This window comes from Bombina bombina, chromosome 3 (assembly GCF_027579735.1).
Source record: "Bombina bombina isolate aBomBom1 chromosome 3, aBomBom1.pri, whole genome shotgun sequence".
Taxonomy (NCBI): Eukaryota; Metazoa; Chordata; class Amphibia; order Anura; family Bombinatoridae; genus Bombina; species Bombina bombina.
The window spans coordinates 250,880,503-250,898,204 of NC_069501.1; the positions used below are offsets into that span (position 1 = coordinate 250,880,503).

General features: G+C 40.4%; 1 protein-coding gene across 1 annotated transcript in view; it reads right to left on the minus strand.

Moving 5' to 3' along the window:
- The window catches only part of CUX1 (cut like homeobox 1), a 657,906-nt gene that overhangs the window by 88,391 nt on the left and 551,813 nt on the right, over window positions 1–17,702 (minus strand). The gene's annotated exons all lie outside the window — the stretch shown is intronic.

Genomic DNA, 17,702 nt, shown 5'->3' on the forward strand with positions numbered 1-17,702 from the left:
GAGACACCTTGTGGCTATAAACTATAATGCTTACTAGTCATTTCACATAGTTATAGGTTGATATGTGGATCTCAAAAACAAAATGATATATTACATTATATATTATGGATTCAATATAACTATGAGGATAACAATAAGTAACATATCTGTTAACCACCTGCTGACTGACAAATTCAGCTAAATGTATGGAAAGGAAGAAACATTGTATCCACTAGGTAAAAGTTCATCTAAAGCAAGAATGTAAAAAAACAAACTGTTATGATTCAGACATGGAATTAGATTTAAAAAAAAACATTCCAATTTACTTCTATTATCAAATTTGCTTTGCTCTCTTGGTTTTGTTTATCAAAGAGCATACATAAGTAGGCTCAGGAGCAGCCATGAACTATTGAGATCTAGCTTGTGATTGGTGGCTGCGCGTATATGCTTCTTGTCATTGGTGCACCCAATATGTTCAGCTAGCTCCTAGGAGTGCATTGCTGCTCATTCAACAAAGGTCACCAAGAGAATGAAGCAAATTAGATACTAGGAGTAAAATGGAAAGCAGTTTAAAATTGCATGCTCTATCTGAATCATGAAAATTTCACTTTGACTTTTACTGTCCCTTAAAGGTATATGAAACCCCAATTTTTTTCTTTTGTGATTCTGGCATGCAGTTTAAAGAAGAAAATCCAATTTAATTATATTATCAAATGTATTTTGTTTTCATGGTATTCTTTGTTGAAGAGATACCTAGGTGGGTGTCTGGAGCACTACATGGCAGGAAATAGTGCTGCCAAATAGAGCTCTTGCTAAGATATAACATTCTTGCAAACTGCTGCCATACAGTGCTCCAGGCAAGTGCAAGCTCCTGAGTTTACATCCCTGCTTTTCAACAAAAGATACCAAAAGAATAAAGAAAATGTGATAATCGAAGTTAATTAGAAAGTTGCTTAAAATTGCATGCTTTATCTGAATCATGAACGAAAAGGATTGGGTTTCATTTCAATTTAAAACAATTTGAGTTAAGTATTGTACATCAATTTAATCATGAGGCAACTGTGGTGTAACTACAGGAATTGCCACTGCTACTGGGCTCATGCCTTTTAGGGGTCCCAAAGTCACTGCTCCACAACTACTCTTTAGGGAGTGCGCCAGTGGCGGAAATCCTGGCCTTGCATACCCTGCAATGTATCTGGCCAGAGTTTCCCCAGTGTATATATTGACTTACCTTAGTGCATACCATGCACTAGCCTGCTCACTGTGCGTAGGGAAAGCAGAGTGACATCAGGTGCAGCACCTTCCCCCACCAGCGAGAGCGGGAAGAGAAGAGGTTGAGAGAATGGGTGCTGTGTGAGGATACTCTCTCTCTCTCTGAGTAATTACCTGGAGCTGTGCTCGAGCTTTATGTCTGCACTGTCTGCAGCATTAAGAAGTGGTGGAAGCACATTAAGGACTCAGGGACTGATGAGACAGCATCAGTGGTGGCTGCTTAGAAACGCCTGGGCTGGTAAGATGTAAAATGATTACACATACCCCTCACTGTCATGTCTGTAACTGTTCCGAGTGCTTGAGTCAGAGGCAGGTGGGCGCCTGTAAGATACATGTGGGAGCTACAAATGCTCTGTTAAGGTCGTTCATAGGCTCTTCATTCCATAAAATGGAACTTCCTGGCTGCTATGTCATTGAAGCATCAGATCAAGACTTCTATTGTTTAGCCCAGGGATAAGCAGCTGAAGGACATTATAGGATAAATGGTGCTTGAGTTTATAGCTGTGATAAGAGGGTGCAGGAGTCCTATCTGCACTATATCTGACATAAGGTGCTGTATCTGTTCAGGGGTCGTATGTGGGCATCATATTGGCATACAGGGTTGTGGGATACATGTATCTGCATCTATGTAAAATTCCAGGATGCCTGCAGGAGGGAAGGAGGGCATTATAGCGCGGCCCTGTCGCTCGTGGCGAGACCTGCGCTATTATGGCCTGAAAACCCCTTAACGTCCATCGAAGTGCATGGTACGCGTTGTGGTTGTTAAGGGGTTAATAATGTCTTTTACGATGTATTTGATGTAAATATTTTACATTCCAATTTTCTTCACTTAGAAAAAAAATGTCTTAGTATTTTTAAATATATACTGTATATATATATATATTTATATATCTGTATATATTCATATAGATATATATATAGATATATATTTTTCAAAACAAGTGTTAGTTTTGTTTTAAGCATGCTTCATTGAGGTCTATGGGGTGTAGAAGTTTACGTGGTCCTGAAGTTAGCATGCATCAGGTTTCGCTTGCACACAAATATTTTACTTTCAAAAGAACATACAAGTCCTAACCCGCTTGCGTTAACAGTTTACTTTTAGCGGTATTTGCACGCAAATGAGAAAAACAATTGTAGCCACTTGCAATCTGGTCTTATGTTGGTTGAAATGGTCATAAAAAAACTTTGTCACTATTTTCAATATGTGAATACATTTTATTTGATTTCACTGTTGATACAACAATTAATATTTATTAATGTCAGTTGCAATTATGTATTATAGTGAAGGGGCATTTTTTATACATTCATCCTAACACTGCAGTAGAGTCACAGAACAAATATGACTGGGGCCCACTTATTTAGAAAAAATGTGATCACTCATTTTATATTATTGCCCTCTCTCTCTCCCCCTTTCTCTCTCTCCGTGTATGTGTGTGTGTATATATATATATATATATATATATATATATATATATGTTTATATGTGCATGTATTTGTGTGTGTGTATTTCCATATAATTAGAGCTCCAAATCATCCCACAATTTGCTGCCAGACTGTACCTCCTTGTTTTTTTTATTTGCTATATATTTCCTTGCTACCAGTATAGAAAACTGTGACCACTTAAACCACACCTAAACAATGCCCTGGATTTCTCACCTCTGCTCAGGACCAACCAGACTGTGCCCTTCCCAAAAACATAATTTATGTAAGAACTTACCTGATAAATTCATTTCTTTCATATTAGCAAGAGTCCATGAGCTAGTGACGTATGGGATATACATTCCTACCAGGAGGGGCAAAGTTTCCCAAACCTCAAAATGCCTATAAATACACCCCTCACCACACCCACAAATCAGTTTAACGAATAGCCAAGAAGTGGGGTGATAAGAAAAAATTGCGAAAGCATAAAAAATAAGGAATTGGAATAATTGTGCTTTATACAAAAAAAAATCATAACCACCACAAAAAGGGTGGGCCTCATGGACTCTTGCTAATATGAAAGAAATGAATTTATCAGGTAAGTTCTTACATAAATTATGTTTTCTTTCATGTAATTAGCAAGAGTCCATGAGCTAGTGACGTATGGGATAATGACTACCCAAGATGTGGATCTTTCCACGCAAGAGTCACTAGAGAGGGAGGGATAAAATAAAGACAGCCAATTCCTGCTGAAAATAATCCACACCCAAAATAAAGTTTAAATGAAAACATAAGCAGAAGATTCAAACTGAAACAGCTGCCTGAAGTACTTTTCTACCAAAAACTGCTTCAGAAGAAGAAAACACATCAAAATGGTAGAATTTAGTAAAAGTATGCAAAGAAGACCAAGTTGCTGCTTTGCAAATCTGATCAACCGAAGCTTCATTCCTAAACGCCCAGGAAGTAGAAACTGACCTAGTAGAATGAGCTGTAATCCTCTGAGGCGGAGTTTTACCCGACTCAACATAGGCATGATGAATTAAAGATTTCAACCAAGATGCCAAAGAAATGGCAGAAGCTTTCTGGCCTTTTCTAGAACCGGAAAAGATGACAAATAGACTAGAAGTCTTTCGGAAAGTCTTAGTAGCTTCAACATAATATTTCAAAGCTCTAACAACATCCAAAGAATGCAATGATTTCTCCTTAGAATTCTTAGGATTAGGGCATAATGAAGGAACTACAATTTCTCTACTAATGTTGTTGGAATTCACAACCTTAGGTAAAAATTCAAAAGAAGTTCGCAACACTGCCTTATCCTGATGAAAAATCAGAAAAGGAGACTCACAAGAAAGAGCAGACAATTCAGAGACTCTTCTGGCAGAAGAGATGGCCAAAAGGAACAAAACTTTCCAAGAAAGTAATTTAATGTCCAATGAATGCATAGGTTCAAACAGAGGAGCTTGAAGAGCCCCCAGAACCAAATTCAAACTCCAAGGAGGAGAAATTGACTTAATGACAGGTTTTATACGAACCAAGGCTTGTACAAAACAATGAATATCAGGAAGATTAGCAATCTTTCTGTGAAAAAGAACAGAAAGAGCAGAGATTTGACCTTTCAAGGAACTTGCGGACAAATCTTTATCTAAACCATCCTGAAGAAACTGTAAAATTCTCGGAATTCTAAAAGAATGCCAGGAAAAATGATGAGAAAGACACCAAGAAATATAAGTCTTCCAGACTCTATAATATATCTCTCTAGATACAGATTTACGAGCCTGTAACATAGTATTAATCACAGAGTCAGAGAAACCTCTTTGACCAAGAATCAAGCGTTCAATCTCCATACCTTTAAATTTAAGGATTTGAGATCCTGATGGAAAAAAGGACCTTGCGACAGAAGGTCTGGTCTTAACGGAAGAGTCCACGGTTGGCAAGAGGCCATCCGGACAAGATCCGCATACCAAAACCTGTGAGGCCATGCTGGAGCTACCAGCAGAACAAACGAGCATTCCATCAGAATCTTGGAGATTACTCTTGGAAGAAGAACTAGAGGCGGAAAGATATAGGCAGGATGATACTTCCAAGGAAGTGATAATGCATCCACTGCCTCCGCCTGAGGATCCTGGGATCTGGACAGATACCTGGGAAGTTTCTTGTTTAGATGAGAAGCCATCAGATCTATTTCTGGAAGTTCCCACATTTGAACAATCTGAAGAAATACCTCTGGGTGAAGAGACCATTCGCTCGGATGCAACGTTTGGCGACTGAGATAATCCGCTTCCCAATTGTCTATTCCTGGAATATGAACCGCAGAGATTAGACAGGAGCTGGATTCCGCAACCAGAATTCGAGATACTTCTTTCATAGCCAGAGGGCTGTGAGTCCCTCCTTGATGATTGATGTATGCCACAGTTGTGACATTGTCTGTCTGAAAACAAATGAACGATTCTCTCTTCAGAAGAGGCCAAGACTGAAGAGCTCTGAAAATTGCACGGAGTTCCAAAATATTGATCGGTAATCTCACCTCCTGAGATTCCCAAACCCCTTGTGCTGTCAGAGACCCCCACACAGCTCCCCAACCTATAAGACTTGCATCTGTTGAAATTACAGTCCAGGTCGGAAGAACAAAAGAAGCCCCCTGAACTAAACGATGGTGATCTGTCCACCACGTCAGAGAGTGTCGTACAATCGGTTTTAAAGATATTAATTGAGATATCTTTGTGTAATCCCTGCACCATTGGTTCAGTATACAGAGCTGAAGAGGTCGCATGTGAAAACGAGCAAAGGGGATCGCGTCCGATGCAGCAGTCATAAGACCTAGAATTTCCATGCATAAGGCTACCGAAGGGAATGATTGTGACTGAAGGTTTCGACAAGCTGAAATCAATTTTAGACGTCTCTTGTCTGTCAAAGACAGAGTCATGGACACTGAATCTATCTGGAAACCCAAAAAGGTTACCCTTGTCTGAGGAATCAATGAACTTTTTAGTGAATTGATCCTCCAACCATGATTTTGAAGAAACAACAAAAGTCGATTCGTATGAAATTCTGCTAAATGTGAAGACTGAGCAAATACCAAGATATCGTCCAAATAAGGAAATACCACAATACCCTGTTCTCTGATTACAGATAGAAGGGCACCGAGAACCTTTGTAAAAATTCTTGGAGCTGTTGCTAGGCCAAACGGCAGAGCCACAAACTGGTAATGCTTGTCTAGGAAAGAGAATCTCAGAAACTGATAGTGAGCTGGATGAATCGGAATATGCAGATATGCATCCTGTAAATCTATTGTAGACATATAGTGCCCTTGCTGAACAAAAGGCAGGATAGTCCTTACAGTTACCATTTTGAATGTTGGTATCCTTACATAACGATTCAATATTTTTAGATCCAGAACTGGTCTGAAGGAATTCTCCTTCTTTGGTACAATGAAGAGATTTGAATAAAACCCCAGCCCCTGTTCCAGAACTGGAACTGGCATAATTACTCCAGCCAACTCTAGATCTGAAACACATTTCAGAAATGCTTGAGCTTTCGCTGGGTTTACTGGGACACGGGAAAGAAAGAATCTCTTTGCAGGAGGTCTTATCTTGAAACCAATTCTGTACCCTTCTGAAATAATGTTCTGAATCCAAAGATTGTGAACAGAATTGATCCAAATTTCTTTGAAAAAACGTAATCTGCCCCCTACCAGCTGAGCTGGAATGAGGGCCGCACCTTCATGTGGACTTAGAAGCTGGCTTTGCTTTTCTAGAAGGCTTGGATTTATTCCAGACTGGAGATGGTTTCCAAACTGAAACTGCTCCTGAGGATGAAGGATCAGGCTTTTGTTCTTTGTTGAAACAAAAGGAACGAAAACGATTATTAGCCCTGTTTTTACCCTTAGATTTTTTATCCTGTGGTAAAAAAGTTCCTTTCCCACCAGTAACAGTTGAGATAATAGAATCCAACTGAGAACCAAATAATTTATTACCCTGGAAAGAAAGGGAAAGTAGAGTCGATTTAGAAGACATATCAGCATTCCAAGTTTTAAGCCATAAAGCTCTTCTAGCTAAAATAGCTAGAGACATAAACCTGACATCAACTCTGATAATATCAAAAATGGCATCACAGATAAAATTATTAGCATGTTGAAGAAGAATAATAATGTTATGAGAATCATGATCTGTTACTTGTTGCGCTAAAGTTTCCAACCAAAAAGTTGAAGCTGCAGCAACATCCGCCAAAGATATAGCAGGTCTAAGAAGATTACCTGAACACAAATAAGCTTTTCTTAGAAAGGATTCAATTTTCCTATCTAAAGGATCCTTAAAGGAAGTACCATCTGCCGTAGGAATAGTAGTACGTTTAGCAAGGGTAGAGATAGCCCCATCAACTTTAGGGATTTTGTCCCAAAACTCTAATCTGTCAGACGGCACAGGATATAATTGCTTAAAACATTTAGAAGGAGTAAATGAATTACCCAAATTATTCCATTCCCTGGAAATTACTTCAGAAATAGCACCAGGAACAGGAAAAACTTCTGGAATAACTACAGGAGATTTAAAGACCTTGTCTAAACGTTTAGATTTAGTATCAAGAGGACCAGAATCCTCAATTTCTAATGCAATTAGGACTTCTTTAAGTAAAGAACGAATAAATTCCATTTTAAATAAATATGAAGATTTATCAGCATCAACCTCTGAAACAGAATCCTCTGAACCAGAAGAATCATTAGAATCAGAATGATGATGTTCATTTAAAAATTCATCTAGATAAAGAGAAGTTTTAAAAGACTTTTTATGTTTACTAGAAGGAGGAATAACAGACATAGCCTTCTTAATAGATTCAGAAACAAAATCTCTTATGTTATCAGGAACACTCTGAACATTAGATGTTGATGGAACTGCAACAGGTAATGGTATTTTACTAAAGGAAATATTTTCTGAATTAACAAGTTTGTCATGACATTTAATACAAACAACAGCTGGAGGAACAGCTACCAAAAGTTTACAGCAGATACACTTAGCTTTGGTAGTTCCAGCACCAGGCAGCGATTTTCCTGAAGTATCTTCTGACTCAGATGCAACATGAGACATCTTGCAATATGTAAGAGAAAAAACAACATATAAAGCAAAATTGATCAAATTCCTTAAATGACAGTTTCAGGAATGGGAAAAAATGCCAAAGAACAAGCTTCTAGCAACCAGAAGCAATGAAAAATGAGACTTAAATAATGTGGAGACAAAAGCGACGCCCATATTTTTTTAGCTCCAAATAAGACGCCCACATTATTTGGCGCCTAAATGCTTTTGGCGCCAAAAATGACGCCACATCCGGAACGCCGTCATTTTTGTCACAAAAGAACGTAAAAAATGACGCAACTTCCGGCGTATGACGCCGGAAACAGAAAAGATTTTTTGCGCCAAAAAAGTCTGCGCCAAGAATGACGCAATAAAATGAAGCATTTTCAGCCCCCGCGAGCCTAACAGCCCACAGGGAAAAAGTCACATTTTTTAAGGTAAGAAAAAATGATTGATTCAAATGCATTATCCTAAATATGAAACTGACTGAAAATAAGGAATGTTGAACATCCTGAGTCAAGGCAAATAAATGTTTGAATACATATATTTAGAACTTTATAAAAAAAGCGCCCAACCATAGCTTAGAGTGTCACAGAAAATAAGACTTACTTACCCCAGGACCCTCGTCTACATGTTGTAGAAAGCCAAACCAGTACTGAAACGAAAATCAGCAGAGGTAATGGTATATATATATATAAGAGTATATCGTCGATCTGAAAAGGGAGGTAAGAGATGAATCTCTACGACCGATAACAGAGAACCTATGAAATAGACCCCGTAGAAGGAGATCATTGCATTCAAATAGGCAATACTCTCCTCACATCCCTCTGACATTCACTGCACGCTGAGAGGAAAACCGGGCTCCAACCTGTTGCGGAGCGCATATCAACCTAGAATCTAGCACAAACTTACTTCACCACCTCCATAGGAGGCAAAGTTTGTAAAACTGATTTGTGGGTGTGGTGAGCGGTGTATTTATAGGCATTTTGAGGTTTGGGAAACTTTGCCCCTCCTGGTAGGAATGTATATCCCATACGTCACTAGCTCATGGACTCTTGCTAATTACATGAAAGAAAGAGATTGCCCTGGGCGAGTCGGTCCCTCATGTCTTGTACTAAGTGAGCATAGTCAGATGTGTCGGGAGGTACAATAAAACGATGATCACTTAAAAGAACATGTAAGCATCTCTCATGTTGGTCAACCATTTAATATATTCAATGGACAAAGAAAGTATAACTTAAAATGTACAGTTATGCTTTATTAAGCAGCGGATGCTGCTTCAGAGCCCCATCGTTTCAGATCCACCTGAAACGGAAGTTAAGGAGCAGCGGTCGATACGATTGGGATGATTGACAGCCCCTGCTAGCATCCGATTGGCCACCAGTGAGCAGGGGGCAGCATTGCACAAGCATTTCATCAGAAATGCTTGTGCAATGTTAAATGCCGACAGCATATGCTGTCGGCATTTAGCGAGGTCGAGCGGACACATGATACTCTACAACGAATCATGTCCGCTTGACCTTTGTTAAATCTACCCCTTTGGGGGTTTTTTGCAACAATTATGTGTTTTTAAAAATGTTTTTTTTAAAGCTATCATTGCTTTTGTGATGGTGCATGCCACGGCCCTCTGTGGATATATCTATAGGTTGCGTGCATAAGCTTTTTCTTCCGGCAGATACTTTGAATCCCAGAGTGTTGCGTCTTGTGATGTTACCAGCATATGTTGTCAACTACCATGCTGGCAGTGGGATGCATTCATATTTAACATTATCGTAATACTTCTAAGAAATTTTAGAATTAACTGCTAGGTATTCCACATTTGAATTTTGTGCCTCTGTCTCCAGTGTTATTTTCTGGTATGTGCTAATAAAAACCTGTCATGAATCCTTTACCCCATTCCTCATATAATCCATAATACATACTTCCTACAATTTCTAAAAATGCTCCAAGGACCAAGAGAATTGAGTTTTGGATGGAGCCTTTTTTTAAAGATTATACTCCAGTCATCAACTCTCATATGAGGTGCGACAATCCAGTGGGACAGGTGCAAGGTCATGGTAACAGGCAGGTAATAGGAATGAACAATATTCTTGTGTTGCCTACAGGGAATTTGGCAATGAAAATAAGCAAGTTGAATGAAGGGCCACCTTCTTCCGCATGCGGATATTCATGAAACCTCCAAGTGCCCATCTCTAATATATATATATTTATATATATATATGTTATTACATTTTTAATATTGATTTCTTCATTTTATATTTAATATCCCTTTCATCTCATTTCCTTTACCTCTAAAACAATCTCAAAAACATGCTAACATGTACACATTCAGAAAGTTAATTTACATACCCTGTTGCCTACACTGATAATTACATTTAAAGAGACACACTCACTCAGATACACACAGTCCACACTTATACTTTATCAGATACATACTGTTAGGCAACATCACAATAACAGACGCACACAATGAAAGTCATGCTCTGTAAGGCACTTTTACAGGAACACTAATGTAGACAAACCCTCACAAATAATCTGAAAGACACATATACAGGCATACATACTGACATAGCCACACAGCAAAAATCCTAAACATACATACACACACTCAGATACCCACTCACAAATTAACAAAAAACACACACAGACTCAGATACACACACACACATTAAGATGCATACACTCAGATACCCACTCACAGATACAAAAAAAAACGCCACACACACAAACTTAGATGCACACACACACACTCAGATACCCACTCACAAACAAAAAACACACACAGACTCCGATACACACACACATTAAGATGCATACACTCAGATACCCACTCACAGATACAAAAAAACACACACACACACACAGACTTACACACACACTCAAATGCACACACAATCACACACTTCGAAACCTACTCACACAAAAAACACTTATGTACATTACAACTGCTATAACAGTTCTGAGATGAGTGATTTAGGATGTACATAACAAAAGACTAGTGGGAATATAGTTTGTGTAATTGTTGATGGAATAAAAAAGTTTTCTGAAAGGAAATTGAATGATTGATTAATGCAATGTGGTTGATGAAGTTTAAAAAATAAAATAAAGGCAGTGCTTTTAGGGTTAATTACAGAGAACAGACTGTCTCTTTAAAAATGTATTTCTTAGGATAATTTATTATGTCCTTGCAAAAAGCAATGAAGACAAACAAGATATGGCACAATAAACCAATTAGCAACATGAAGCAGACTCCCTGTATTTTTTGTCACTCTGTGCCCATCGGTTGAAATGCAGCTCATTATGTTAAATGAAGTATTCCTGGGGGTAGGTAAGAGCAAGCTCAGGATTGTCTAAAGAGTGCTGCACAAAAAGACATTACACAAACGTTAAAGGGACACTGAACCCACATTTTTTTTCTTTCTTGGTAGAGCATGCAATTTTAAGCAACTTTCTAATTTACTCCTACTATCAATTTTTCCTCCTTCTCTTGCTATTTTTATTTGAAAAAGAAGGCATCTAAGCTTTTTTCTTGGCTCAGAATTCTGGACAGCACTTTTTTATTGGTGGATGAATTTATCCACCATTCAGCAAGGACAACCCAGGTTGTTCACCAAAAATGGGCCAGCATCTAAACTTACATTCTTGCATTTCAAATAAAGATACCAAAAGAATAAAGAAATTTTGATAATAGGAGTAAACTAGAAAGTTGCTTAAAATGTCATGCTCTATCTGAATCACGAAAGAAAAAATTTGGGTTTAGTGTCCCTTTAAAGCAGCCCAGAAGGGGGGGCGGAGTTAACTGCCAAGCAAGGAAGACGTATCTGGAGAGAGCTCTCTGCTATAACTTGAATTTTTATATGATTTAAGCTTAACATATATAAAATTTTAATGCAAACACAGAGGATCAAGTACGGTTAAAGACTTCTGGAGATATATAGCATACAGAGACAGCCAAGACACCGCATTTATCTCCTCTTAACACCCTGCAACGGAGGGAACGGTCCCTGAGACCTAACTCTTTAAGAACCGGTGTGCACAACGGAATTACCCCTGCATGGAGAACGATCAACCTTCTGCTGCCTAACTCCGGAGGGTCGAGGCACCACACCGGAGTCACCTGGGCACTTCTGCAGGAGAGTACGGACCTCTGCCGTGGTCGGGGCCTATAACGCTACAACCCCACATTGCTAAACGAAGGCGCCATTAACCTGACCACTCAATCTACACCCCTGCCTTTGTCGGAGCCTACCGGACTTGTTCCAGACCTGGAGCTACATCTTTGGGGAACGGAATCTCAGGTAACGGCAGAGGTCTCCTTTTTGCATAACGCAGACACTTCTGGATACAAAACAGCCGCCACACTTATTCCCTCCACACCGCACTTATTGATACACTTACCTCTAACAGCAAGCCAACAACCCCGCCACCGGCAATCCCCCTAGATCAGAACACTACAAGGGGTTAAAAGATGGAAAGACCCGAGCGGGTGAATTGCACTATTGCCTGAGCCACGTGGGGAGAGGGCCAAAGGCGCGAACAGACGCCATCTTAGAGATACTCCTGCACACTTCTTCCCTGCATAAAAAATTATATATTGCTGAGAAAAATCAGCCTATTAGTTCACACAACGATTGATAACACCGGGGGAACAAGCTAATAGATTCCTGTGGCTTTAAACTAGGAAAGGCAATATATGGACTGTGACAAGCTAGCCACATGATTCTCACTCTTTATATGAAACGCACAGAGTAGAGACATCTCCCTTCTGCAGGTTGGATCCCATAACCGTTATATATTATTATTAAAAGATTTTGCAGTGCACTTTCAGACAGAACCATAATAAGGGAAATACCTTACATTAAGCTACAAACAGATGTAACTTTCACTGTATATATACAAGATCTATCTGCAGAGGCCTTGGGGCTCTTGAACACTAGAAACTATTTATACCTACCCCAGAAAACCACCTAACAGTTTGCTTTGTACTGCTTGTTCTCAGATCTGAGGAAACACACTCTCCCCCCCCCCCTTTCCTGCCGCCCCAGCGGACGGTGGGTCATACCCCACTTTCCCTTCCCGTGATTGCCTTGTGAAGGCAATTTCCCTGGGGAGAGTGTGTGGGAATTCGATCTACCTACTGGCCCGAACCCTGGTAGAGAGCCATACAAATAAGAGGTGATTGCTGGAGCAGAATCCTAAATACGGCTGTACAATCCAACCTGGCAATATGTAATTGATGAACACACAGTGAGGGGACAAATGTCTCTTCATATGCTACAAAAGAGCCTTAGCAGAACCATGCCTGTTGTGGAAGAGAAGAAGTTTCAATAACACATACCTCACTAATATTGGAGATTACCTCAAACCTTATGTATTAAACATCCCACATGGGGGAGTAGAGGGGAGGAAATATAGTTTGCCCTCCACAGCCACAATAACCTGTGAAATAATGACCACTAGAAGAGGAGGGAAAGGGGAAAAGATAGCAAACCCAAGCACACCCTCTGCGGTGTCCTCCTTTTTCAAAGCCTCTCAACCATCAAAAACCATCAAAGACATGGCAGAGGGAGAGGACACTATTCAACCCTCACCTCCAACCACTGTCAACCAACCCCCTATTACAAAAGCAGACCTACAACACCTGGTATCTAAGAAGGATCTGACGGACAACTTTGAGAAATTATGGCAGAAGATAGACTCAATCCACACGTCAGTGACATCAACTCTTGCTGAAATCAAATCTGATCTTACTGATATGGGTAATAGAATTGACACTCTGGAGGACCAGAAGGATGCAATGGTGGAGAATGTAGATGAGATAACACAAACAGTGTCCGACCAACAACAGCTTCTCCAGGAAATACAAGACAAAATGGAGGACTTAGAGAACAGGAGCAGGCGGAATAATGTCAGATTAAAGGGAATCCCAGAGGATGTAACATCTAAGGACATTCCAGCATATATTGCGCAACTTTTCAGTCAAATAACAGGGTCTGCTCCTGATTATACATTTCATGTGGAAAGAGCTCATAGAGCTCTTAAAGCCAAAACTAAAAATGGTATTCCCCCAAGGGATGTGATAGTTAAATTGACTTTCTTTCCTGATAAAGAGAAGATACTGCAAGCCTCCAGAAAGAACCCAACCTTTAAGTTTCAGGGCAATGTAGTACAGTTCTTTCAGGATCTAAGTCTACGGACCTTACAACGGAGGAGTTCACTGAAACCATTAACAACTATTCTCTGCAAACAACAAATCCCCTATAGATGGGGATTTCCCTTTGTCCTAAGTATCCTCAAAGACTCCAAAACCATTAACATCAAAAACCAGGAGGATATCCCAGAGGTGTGCACTATACTGGGCTTGGAACCCCCAGATCTCCCGACTCCCCCAGAACAACACTCACCAACCCTACGGAGAGACAAACCCACAGGCTCCATCACCCAGAAGACCTGGCAAAAGGTCAGCTACAAGAAGCAAAAGATGAGCGAAGCCAGAGATGAGCTGACGTGAATTTTCTCCCCTTTTTTTTTCTTCTTCTCCTCTCTTCACTGGACTTTTTGATCTCCCTCTCCTTTCCTGCGGATACAATCTCCCACAATTATGGGATTTGAGGACATCACCAAGACATTTCCGAGGTATGATGACCTACCCCCCCACTTGCTTTTTTCTTTTCCTTTCATACATCACTGTCTATGTGGGGGGAACTACCCCCGACACTTAGCTGAACTGGTCACCCTAAAACACCATGCCGCTGACAGATGACTTTCTCAATATCACTGGAAGAGATTGACCAGGAAATGAGTACATTCTGCTGCAAGGCTCACTACATTGACATTTAAAAGGGACAAAAAGTTGTCCCCTAGTACTTAAGTTTAAGTGGAAATCACTTGTTTGTTAAAAGGTTTTCAGGCATTGTTGAGATGTCCCCTTAGTGGGGACAGATTAACGGTTAATTGTTTAACAATATGTTGTTTGCTCCCTGTTTTTTTCTTCCTTCCTCCCCCTCTCAGCGATTCCTCCAAGACAAAGACCTCCAAGAAGCAACACACCATGTCGTCTCGAGATCTCCAGGGTAAGTTGACTCACTACGTGAGTGACACACTTCTAATACACATGATACACTTAGAATTGCAGACCACCACATATGCCTATGAATAGTAAAATTAGACTGATATCCCATAATGTTCGAGGCCTAAATACTGACATCAAACGAAGGCTTGCAATGAACCAATATAGGACCTTAAATGCTAACCTGGTGTTCTTACAGGAAACACATTTCCTTAAGAACAATTTACCTAAGTATTGGACCAAGCAGTTTAGTACACATTATCATGCCACTGCACCCAATAAAACCCGCGGGGTATCCATTTTAATCCACTCCTCCATTGGATTTTCTCATATTAGCACACTGGCAGATCCTGAAGGTAGATATTTGATAATAAGAGGACGCATCCACGACTCTGAGATAACCCTATGCAACGTTTACGCCCCCAATGATAACCAACATGAATTTTTCGCCCACATTGCTCACTTACTGACAGAATGGTCACAAACCAAAATTATCCTAGCGGGGGACTTTAACATAACCATGACTCCAATCCAACCCTCTCAGCACAAGCACCTAACTCCGAAACACCATAGACATAATCGCATTGTTAAAGCAATCCAAGAATCATTTGTACCACACACACTCTTGGACACATGGCACACGCTTTATGGGTCGACTACAGACACCACCTTTTACTCAGCTGCACACAACTCATACATTAGGCTTGACTACATATACCTGAGCCAGATACTACAGCCCTTGCTATGCAGTTCAAGTATACACGCTTGCGTTTGGTCTGACCATTCTATAATTTCACTTGACCTGGAGGGCCTAAGGGACACTAACAGACGTAGGACTTGGACATATGATAGCACTCTTTTAAAATCAGACCAAGATCATAAAGCTATATTACAAGCTATGACTGAATTCTGGGTAATCAACACCGACTCAACCACGAATCCAATTTATTCATGGGCAGCACATAAAGCAGTGGTGAGGGGACTATTAATTCAACTGAAGGCTAGGATTAACCACAAATACAGAATCCACACAGAACAACTTCACAAAGATATTGAACATCTAGAGAGACAGCACAACCTAACTAAGAGCCCAGAGTTATTACGAACACTTCAGGATAAAAAACAATCACTAGCAACAATATTAAACTCGCAAGCAGTTAGGGCAGCTCAACGACTCAAATCACACTACTTCATATTTGCGAATAAGCCAGATAGATTCATGGCCCATAAGATTAGGGAGAGATGCAGAGCGTCGGCTATAATGTCGATAGAAACGGAGAGGGGAGACCAGACATCCCATCCACAAGAAATAGTTAACACTTTCGCAAACTTTTACAGCAAACTCTATGATGGAAAAAAGGTGATTCATAATTCAGAGACAATGTCCCAGACAAGACTATTCTTAGATGACTGTAAATTGACCCCACTCACGACAGAACAGAGAGACAGCCTTAATGCCCAGATAACTATAGAGGAGATTTCAAAAGCCATTAAAGACCTGAAACCAGGAAAGGCGGCGGGCCCCGATGGGTTCCCGGGGGAATACTATAAACTATTCAAAAACACATTGATCCCCCATTTGACTAAATTTTGTAATTTCAACATGGAAGGCAACCCCATCCCTCAGGAATTATTAGATGCAAAGATAGTAGTGATCCCTAAACCAGACAAAAACCATAAGAAATGTCAAAACTATAGACCTATCTCTCTAATCAACCAGGACCTCAAGATTTTTACTAAGGTCCTAGCCAACCGCCTCAAACCAATTATGCCACATTTGATCCACCCCGACCAGGTGGGGTTTATACAGAACAGGGAGGCCCCGGACAATATAAGGCGAGTAATCAATTTGATCCATCACTTAGAGAGCACACAAACGCCTTCTCTGGTCCTATCACTGGATGCGGAGAAGGCGTTTGACAGAATAGACTGGAAATACATGCTAGGGGTAATGGCAGAGTTGGGTTTTACTGAAACATTTATGACTGCTTTACAAGCAATTTACTCAAAACCACAAGCCCAAGTAACTGCGGGAGGCTATAGGTCAAATCTCTTCCCCATACTAAACGGGACCAGACAGGGATGCCCTCTATCACCCTTGCTCTTTGCTCTCTGTATTGAGCCACTAGCGGCCAAAATCCGAGCACACCCAGACATAGCAGGTATTCAGGTGGCCCAAACCGAATACAAAATATCATTATTTGCGGACGACATACTACTCACCATTACTAAACCACTTCTATCACTCCCTAATTTAAACGCGACACTGACCGAATTCTCACAGATATCGGGATACAAAATAAACATGGAAAAAAGCGAACTTCTCCCGGTGGCCATCCCCTCACATACACGGAAAATAATTGAACTGAACTTTGAGTTTCGCTGGGTCTCTAAAACACTCAAATATTTAGGCGTTAACCTTCCAGCTCAGATGCATCTCTTATATAAATATAACTACTCCCCATTGCTTAAACAGTTCAGGAGAGACCTCCTAAGGTGGCGAGCATGTGGTTTTTCTTGGATGGGGAGGGTAGCACTAATTAAAATGAACTTGTTACCACGGATTCTGTATCTTTTCAGAGCCCTCCCCATCAGGCTGATCACGGCAGATATTATTAAAATGCAGTCTGACATATTAGCTTTCATAAGAGGACCGAAATCGGCTAGAATAGCGAAACAGGTGATAAGCAGAAGCAGAGCTATAGGGGGAGTGGGGGCCCCGGACCTTTTTGTATACTATAGGGCCGCTAGATTGGCTCAAGACTCCTGCCTCATGAGGAGATCAGAAGAGGCTACTTGGGTATTTCTAGAGATGGAGCTAGGAGGGTGGGAAGAGAGAGACTCAATCTTCTGGGACACACACCCTGGTCATCCAAAGAAGCTACACACTCAAGCATACA